Source organism: Procambarus clarkii, chromosome 4, assembly GCF_040958095.1.
Source record: "Procambarus clarkii isolate CNS0578487 chromosome 4, FALCON_Pclarkii_2.0, whole genome shotgun sequence".
Taxonomy (NCBI): domain Eukaryota; kingdom Metazoa; phylum Arthropoda; class Malacostraca; order Decapoda; family Cambaridae; genus Procambarus; species Procambarus clarkii.
In genome coordinates, this window is record NC_091153.1 from 44447447 (window position 1) to 44457446 (window position 10000).

A 10000-nucleotide genomic window follows, 5' to 3' on the forward strand; every position below is an offset into this window, starting at 1 on the left:
TAAGTGTGTGTTTTCTGTAAACTGTAGCATTGCTATATAAATATATATATATATATATATATATATATATATATATATATATATATATATATATATATATATATATATATATATATATATATATATATATATATATATATATATTATAAATCCTTATCCCTGACCTTCACCTCACTGGCTTTATCCTACTTGACCTAATTATTTCATAAAATAATTCTTACAAAACAAAACATACTTTCAACAAATTTAAATTACAAAATAATACAACAGAATCTAGTTTAATACAAAACAAAATAGAGCATTATTATCTCCCTGGGAGATATGATGCTAAATGTGGTGGGTGATTATGAAGCGAGAAGTATATAAGACCATGCCAAACCACTGAGCTGTGATGACCCCATGTTCGCAGCTGTATATGTAAAGTTAATACACATATTGGGGCCTAAACATTCAGTTTACATTTCGTTTCAGTTTTACATATAATGGATATGTAATTCCTTGTGGTTTTCTTGTAATTTTATGTATGTAAAGAGTTTGGTAAAGGATTCCTGCCTTAAATCTTTCTTATATCTCCAGAATTTTTATCACTTGGGTAGGAAGCAGAGCTGCTGATTCAACTAAATTACTTTTTCACTTCAGTTGGGCCTCACGTGTTTCAGAAAGAAAAGGAGAATACAATTATATATATATATATATATATATATATATAATTTCATTCCTGTGTGATGGAAGGAGAGGTGGTTAAACTGTCAAGATGACAAGTTAATTGAGTACTGCATTCTCATTGGTCGGCTGGGGGGAAGGGGGGAGGGGTATTGGGTAGGGGTAAAAAAAGAGCGAATTGCCAGCTGCTGTTTCTACCCCCCAGGACCTGATTAGCTTGTCAGTCTGACCTGTTTCAGTCACGTTTCTGACGTGTATAATGTTGTATTTAAATATTGTATTCGCTTTTCCCCTCGGCCTCTAAGGATGCTAAGTAGGATTTAGCGAAAAGTGCCATGTTCAGAATTGATTTAAAATGAACAATGGAGGTTTGTTTTCCTCAAAATTTATATATAAGAGTTGTTGACCAGACTACACACTAGAAGGTGAAGGGACGACGACGTTTCGGTTCGTCCTGGACCATTCACAAGTCGATTGTGTTTCAGTTCACAATCGACTTGAGAATGGTCCAGGACAGACCGAAACGTCGTCGTCCCTTCACCTTCTAGTGTGTGGCCTGGTCAATGTAAGAATATACTCCAAGAAAGTATTTGTTTGAAAATATATATTAGAATCGGCTACAAAAGGAGGCAGAAGAGATCATTTTGATATTGATTATAATTTATTAATTCCGGTCGAGTCATTGCTTTAGATGACATAGAGTTTGAAAGCCGTAAATACAGAGGTAAATAAATACAGTACACTCAAAAGAGATACAGCAGAATAAACTTACCTACAAGAACACATACACAAATACACACCCATACTATAATATACACATCTAGGAGAATACACACACACACACACACACACACACAGATATTAGAAAGAACTCTTTTAGTGTCAGAGTGGTTGACAAATGGAATGCATCAGGAAGTGATGTGGTGGAGGCTGACTCCATACACAGTTTCAAGTGTAGATATGATAGAGCCCAATTATCTCAGGAATCTGTACGCCAGTTGATTGACGGTTGAGAGACGGGACCAAAGAGCCAGAGCTCAACCCCCGCAAACACAACTAGATGAGTTCAACTAGATGAGTACACACACACATACACACACACACACACACACACACACACACACACACACACACACACACACACACACACACACACACACACACACACACACACACATACACGGATTCCACTCAAGCAATACAGTTCCATCTAAACGATTAGCAATCTGAAGTACCAATCAAGAGTCCAATCATACCTTGGCAATATATACCGTCGAATGATAGCGACAGCACTCGACTACTCCTCAACGCGACCCAACAAAGATGAGGAAATTGGTCTACCGAGTTATCGCTGTCGCAAACTGGACCTGAAGGTTTTGTATATAATTGCTATCTATTACACACAGAAATCACAATAGCGTGATGTATCAAATGAACAAATCCACAAGGGCCGTGACGAGGATTCGAACCTACGTCCGAGAGCATCCCAGACGCGGCCTTATCTATTATTTTTGTGTGTGTGTGTGTATGGATGTGTTCTGCTTTGTGAAGCAGAATCAGCAGCAGTATCAGTAGCAGCAACAGCAGAAGAACCAGTAGCATAAGTAGCAGCAGCACAAGTATCAGTAACAGCAGCAAGTGCAGGAGTAGTAACAACTCCAGGCAGCCCCAGCAACACAAAAGCAACCCCCCAGCAACACTTACAACCCCCAGCAACACTTACAACCCCTCCAGTAACACTTACAACCCCCAGCAACACTTCCAACCCCTCAGCAACACTTGCAACCCCCCAGCAACACTTACAACCCCCAGCAACACTTACAACCCCTCAGCAACACTTGCAACCCTCCAGCAACACTTACAACCCCCAGCAACACTTCCAACCCCTCAGCAATACTTGCAACTCCCCCAGCAACACTTACAACCCCCCAGCAACACTTGCAACTCCCCCAGCAACACTTACAACCCCCCAGCAACACTTGCAACTCCCCCAGCAACACTTGCAACCCCCAGCAACACTTACAACCCCTCCAGCAACACTTACAACCCCCCAGCAACACTTGCAACCCCCCAGCAACACTTACAACCCCCAGCAACACTTGCAACCCCCCAGCAACACTTCAACCCCCCAGCAACACTTGCAACTCCCCCAGCAACACTTCCAACCCCCAGCAACACTTCCAACCCCCCAGCAACACTTGCAACTCCCCCAGCAACACTTGCAACCCCCAGCAACACTTGCAACCCCTCCAGCCCCCCAGCAACACTTCCAACTCCCCCAGCAACACCTACAACCCCCCAGCAACACTTACAACCCCCATCAACCCCCAGCAACACTTACAACCCCCCCAGCAGCACTTGCAACCCCCAGCAACACTTGCAACCCCTCCAGCAACACTTCCAACCCCCCAGCAACACTTCCAACTCCCCCAGCAACACTTACAACCCTCCAGCAACACTTACAACCCCCCAACAACACTTACAACCCCCCAGCAACACTTACAACCCCCAGCAACACTTACAACCCCCCAGCAACACTTACAACCCCCAGCAAAACTTACAACCCCTCCAGCAACACTTACAACCCCCCAGCAACACTTACAACCCCTCCAGCAACACTTACAACCCCCCAGCAACACTTACAACCCCCAGCAACACTTACAACCCCCCAGCAACACTTACAACCCCCAGCAACACTTACAACCCCTCCAGCAACACTTACAACCCCCAGCAACACTTACAACCCCTCCAGCAACACTTGCAACCCCCCAGCAACACTTACAACCCCCCAGCAACACTTACAACGCCCCAGCAACACTTACAACCCACAGCAACACTTACAACCCCTCCAGCAACACTTACAACCCCCCAGCAACACTTACAACCCCCCAGCAACACTTACAACCCCCCAGCAACACTTACAACCCCCCAGCAACACTTGCAACCCTCCAGCAATACTTACAACCCCCCAGCAACACTTACAACCCCCCAGCAACACTTACAACCCCCAGCAACACTTACAACCCCTCCAGCAACACTTACAACCCCCCAGCAACACTTACAACCCCCAGAAACACTTACAACCCCTCCAGCAACACTTACAACCCCCCAGCAACACTTCCAGCCCCCATCAACCCCCAACAACCCCCAGCAACACTTACAACCCCCCCAGCAACACTTACAACCCCCCAGTAACACTTACAACCCCCAGCAACACTTGCAACCCCCCAGCAACACTTGCAACCCCCCCCCAGCAACACTTACAACCCCCCAGCAACACTTACAACCCCCAGCAACACTTACAACCCCTTTAGCAACACTTACAACCCCCCAGCAACACTTACAACCCCCAGCAACACTTACAACCCCTCCAGCAACACTTACAACCCCCAGCAACACTTACAACCCCTCCAGCAACACTTACAACCCCCAGCAACACTTACAACCCCTCCAGCAACACTTACAACCCCCAGCAACACTTGCAACCCCCCAGCAACACTTGCAACCCCCCAGCAACACTTACAACCCCCCAGAAACACTTACAACCCCCCAGTAACACTTACAACCCCCAGCAACACTTGCAACCCCCCAGCAACACTTGCAACCCCCCCAGCAACACTTACAACCCCCCAGCAACACTTACAACCCCCAGCAACACTTACAACCCCTTTAGCAACACTTACAACCCCCCAGCAACACTTACAACCCCCAGCAACACTTACAACCCCTCCAGCAACACTTACAACCCCCCAGCAACACTTACAACCCCCAGCAACACTTACAACCCCTCCAGCAACACTTACAACCCCCAGCAACACTTACAACCCCTCCAGCAACACTTACAACCCCCCAGCAACACTTACAACCCCCCAGCAACACTTACAACCCCCAGCAACACTTACAACCCCCAGCAACACTTCCAACCCCCCAGCAACACTTACAACCCCTCCAGCAACACTTGCAACACAACATAACCTCAGCAAAGGTCCATCAATAAACTCTCCCGCCGCTTCACAAAGAGACTTCTCCTCGCTCTTCCGCGCCGACAACTGTATATTTCGGTCTGTGTTTATTGTCTCGTAAAAGTGAATTAAACTCCATTAGCCGGAGGTATGGTGAGATGCGACCGGGAAATAGTGAAGATATGGTGGCGGCTACAGTGAGAGGTAATGGAGGCAAGGGGGGAAGCTGCGTCTAATAGATGTAGTTAAGGGTGATTCAAGGGGGTAGGAAGGTGTTTGGTTAAAGGGTTTAGCAGTTTAGGGTGGTGGTTGAGAGGGGGGGGGAAGAAGGGGTTGGGATTGAGGTATGTGATGCTATATTCATCTCCTGTGTGTAGGGAGCATGGATGCTGGTGTGTATGTGTATGTGTGTGTGTGTGTGTGTGTGTGTGTGTGTGTGTGTGTGTGTGTGTGTGTGTGTGTGTGTGTGTGTGTGTGTGTGTGTGTGTGGTCGATCTGTTTGTAATATATTCCTGTTGTTTGTCCTGACTTATGGGTTGTTTTTATGATGACACGTGAGTTGTTTGTCATGGTACATAAGTTGTTTGGGTTTTACGAGTCGTTTGTGATGATAGATAGGTTGTTTGCACCCCCACAGACAGGAGGTCAAAGGTCAAACAACTCTATTGACGCTATAATCTTGCGAATAAGACTGCATAGTTCTCTAAGCTTCGTAGTGAAGAATTCCGAAATGCTGAAATTTTGCTCACTGTCCGAAATGTGATTTAATAAATTGACACTAAATTCATGCATTAACCGTTTTCATCCTTTTGACTATGTTCTCTGGTTGGGATTGATATCTAACCCTGATATCATTTTTTTTTTTTAATTTTAACCCGGGTTTATTGGACAGCTTAGCCCAATATCATATGTACCCTATGCTACATGTACTTGAAGTTACATGTATTCTCTTTAAATCACACTTTGCTTTATACCATTTTTCATATATATATATATATATATATATATATATATATATATATACACCGAGAGTCTGTATATCTGGAGAAATGATCTCTTCACTGTGTGTATTTGAAGCTTATATAATCAGGTCTGATGTATGGATATATATACATATATATCCATACATGTCGTGTATAGTGTATGGCTTTTTGAAGGTGTTCAATAGACGATAGAGCTCAGTGTTAAAGTTGGGGAGATAATTACAGTAACCTTCAAGAGTTAAAGTAACACCAGTCAACAGGAGCAGGAAAAAACAGCAGCAACAGCAGCAGAAACAGCAGCAGCAACAGCAACAACCTTGCAGCCACCTCACAGCAGGACAAACGGGTGAGAATGAATGTGAAAGAGCCCATAATACCGGCCTAATTGTCCTCTGGATTTATACTAACGAGGCGCCCTAAACTAGAGCCAGCAAATAAACCTGGTCTTAGCCCAACCTGACCTTCTTACAACGCCTTCCCTAACCCCCCCCCCCCCAAAAAAAAAAATATTAAAAAAAACTCCATGGAGGGCATTTGATGCAACTGAAACTGCGGAAACAATTCCTAATCTATTTTCACTCCCGACTTTGACAATTTTAACACCTAACAATGCCAGAATAATGGGTTCGAGCCCCGCTGAAATGCGTGAACCTGGATCTGGGAAAGGAAATCGCTCGTTCATCCGTAAAGGGGACTCGTTCATCCGTAAAGGGGAGCTCGTTCATCCGTAAAATAGTCCTCGTTCATCCGTAAATGGGGAATGGGGGAGATGGTATAGTTCCCATTCTGTGTAATGTTGTTATCGTCAAATAACCCCTTAGGGACACGTAAATTATTTACCTCCGTTTATCTCCGGCGCCGACAGATGGCCTCTGAAGCGAGTTACAGAAAACGCGTCTGGTGAATGGGTAACTATTGCAAAAGTCATTATACGGTATTCTGCTGTCGCGGAAAAAGGTTGGTGGGAGAGGGAGGGGGTCGTAGACGATAACGGGAGCTGATGGCTTGTTCCAGTGTGTGTTGGGGTAATGGATGAGGGTGGCGACAAGGGAGAACAGGGCTGTGGGGAGGATCCGGAAGAGTTATATGCACTTCTAGTCAAGTGGGAGAAGGTATTGGGGTTTAATCTCAGACAGGATTGCTATTATATGTCTCTGTCATTCACTATTTGTCTCCTAAATTTTTAACTTTATTTTCCTCTTTACCCAGGAAATGTATGTGTGAGTGTACTCATCTAGTAGTGCATAAGGGGGTTGAGCTCTGGCTCTTTGGGCCCGCCTCTCAACTGTCAATCAACTGGTGTACAGGTTCCTGAGCCTACTGGGCTCTATCATATGTACATTTAAAACTGTGTATGGAGTCAGCCTCCACCACATCACTGCCTACTGTGTGTGTGTGTGTGTGTGTATGTGTGTGTGTGTGTGTGTGTGTGTGTGTGTGTGTGTGTGTGTGTGTGTGTGTGTGTGTGTGAGTGTGTGTGTGAGTGTGTGTGTGTGTGTGTGTCACTCTCCCTACTTTCATACATCACAAGCGCCACTATTTACCCTGGCAGTGTATTTGTCCCTAAAATATATGTGTTTGGCAGCTGGTGCCTGGATTGTAGTGTATTTTTGCGCTGATTCACGAATTGTTTCCCCCCACACATACTCTCATGCCACTCAAACTGTACAACCCAGAAATATGTATGAATTTGCATACTGATATGTAAACACAATAAATTATATATATATATATATATATATATATATATATATATATATATATATATATATATAATGTAAATTTCATTATATATATATATGCGTGTGTGTGTGTGTGTGTGTGTGTGTGTGTGTGTGTGTGTGTGTGTGTGTGTGTGTGTGTGAATTATATACACACACCCTTGGGTACCTATTTACTGGTAGTTGAACAGAGGGATCAGAAGGCATAAACCGGACCCAACTGTATCTATCCTGACCTATAATTGACCTATAAATGGGTTGATAATGGAACGTATTTGGCAAACATTTATTATCCGTACAACTCAGTGAGCACTTATTTAACACACACACACACGCACGCACACACACACACACACACACACACACACACACCCACACACACACACACACACACACACACACACACACACACACACACACACACACACACACACACACTCATCAACACAGCAGTTTGGCTGCGTGAGCAAGTAGCCGTGTGTCAAAGTAACCGTAATAGGGACAACATCCTGTCCACTTGAGTCTTGGAGAAGCTTCCCAGCAGGAAGTAGGAGCTCACATCTCCATGTTTACGTCTGTCTGCCACCCCCTCCCTCTCTCTCTCTTATATACATGAATACCATTACCATCTGCTGCACCAACAGATGGTTAATTTACAATAATACAGGGGCCACGTAGCCTGGTGGATAGCGCGCAGGATTCGAAATTCTGTGGCGCGGGTTCGATTCCCGCACGAGGCAGAAACAAATGGGCAAAGTTTCTTTCACCCTGAATGCCCCTGTTACCTAGCAGTAAATAGGTACCTGGGAGTTAGTCAGCTGTCACGGGCTGCTTCCTGGGGGTGGAGGCCTGGTCGAGGACCGGGCCGCGGGGACACTAAAAAAAGCCCCGAAATCATCTCAAGATAATTATCTAAAGCAGTTTCCTTAAGCACTCGTAAGACGCAGAGAGAAAACGAGCTTAATGGATAGTAAAGACTATTGTGTGTTCTCAATCTGATGAAGGTTGACTGTTCTTGTTAATGTTGAAGTGGTAACAAGCTGGTATGGTTTAGTTTTATGTGGTTAACTGCTCATGGAAGGTTAATTGGACAGGGAATTATGTTGACTAAACCACACACTAGAATGTGAAGGGACGACGACGTTTCGGTCCGTCCTGGACCATTCTCAAGTGGTCCAGGACGGACCGAAACGTCGTCGTCCCTTCATATTCTAGTGTGTGGTCTGGTCATCATACTTTAGCCACGTTATTGTGACTCATCGCCTGCACAGGGAATTATGTAATCATTACAATAATACAGAGATTAGTATCATTCTGTTAAGGGAGAGGCACAAGGGAAAACTGCTTTTTGTTACACATAGAAATCACATTAACGTGATATATCAATACCATGTCGTGGAGCAGTTGACTAAGGCGCATCTGGGACAATCCCGTACGTAGGTTCGAACCCTTATCAAAGCCCTTGTGGATTTGTTTATTTACTTTTCGTTATTTTGCATAAAAGAAACATGATTTTTTTATTGATACTACATTGCCTGTGATGTGAAAATATTAAATAAATTTCATGAGATAGGGCATATGAAGATCGACTCTAGGTTTGGACAGGTGCAGCACTTTAAAATAATATTACACAAGCATCCTTCGAGGCTTCGCGGACGTGAAATATCACAGCATAAATATGCTGTGGACTGCAGCTTGGCGGCTGTTCATGAAGGCTCGTTAATAGTCAGCATCAATTACCCGTTATGCCTCGGCTCCGGCGAGTCCTGAAATAGTATTCACTTAGTCAAATGAAACTCTGAAATCTGGCGTCTCGGACATCGTCTGAGACGAGCCAGAGTACGCGTGCATCCTCAAGTTATGGGACAACACTTCTCTTTTCTTCACTGTGGTGTGGGGACGTAAGTACTGTGAGCCTTACTGTGGCGTGGGCATGGTGCTACTGTGGGCTTCACTGTGGCGTGGGCATGCTGCTACTGTGGGCCCTCACTGTGGCGTGGGGCATGCTGCTACTGTGGGCCCTCACTGTGGCATGGGCATGCTGCTACTGTGGGCCTCACTGTGGCGTGGGCATGCTGCTACTGTGGGCCTTACTGTGGCGTGGGCATGCTGCTACTGTGGGCCTCACTGTGGCATGGGTATGCTGCTACTGTGAGCCCTCACTGTGGCATGGGCATGCTGCTACTGTGGGCCTCACTGTGGCATGGGCATGCTGCTACTGTGGGCCCTCACTGTGGCATGGGCATGCTGCTACTGTGGGCCTCACTGTGGCGTGGGCATGCTGCTACTGTGAGCCCTCACTGTGGCATGGGTATGCTGCTACTGTGAGCCCTCACTGTGGCATGGGCATGCTGCTACTGTGGGCCTCACTGTGGCGTGGGCATGCTGCTACTGTGGGCCTCACTGTGGCGTGGGTATGCTGCTACTGTGGGCCTCACTGTGGCGTGGGCATGCTGCTACTGTGAGCCTCACTGTGGCATGGGCATGCTGCTACTGTGGGCCTCACTGTGGCGTGGGCATGCTGCTACTGTGAGCCTCACTGTGGCGTGGGCATGCTGCTACTGTGGGCCTCACTGTGGCGTGGGCATGCTGCTACTGTGAGCCCTCACTGTGGCATGGGTATGCTGCTACTGTGAGCCCTCACTGTGGCATGGGCATGCTGCTACTGTGG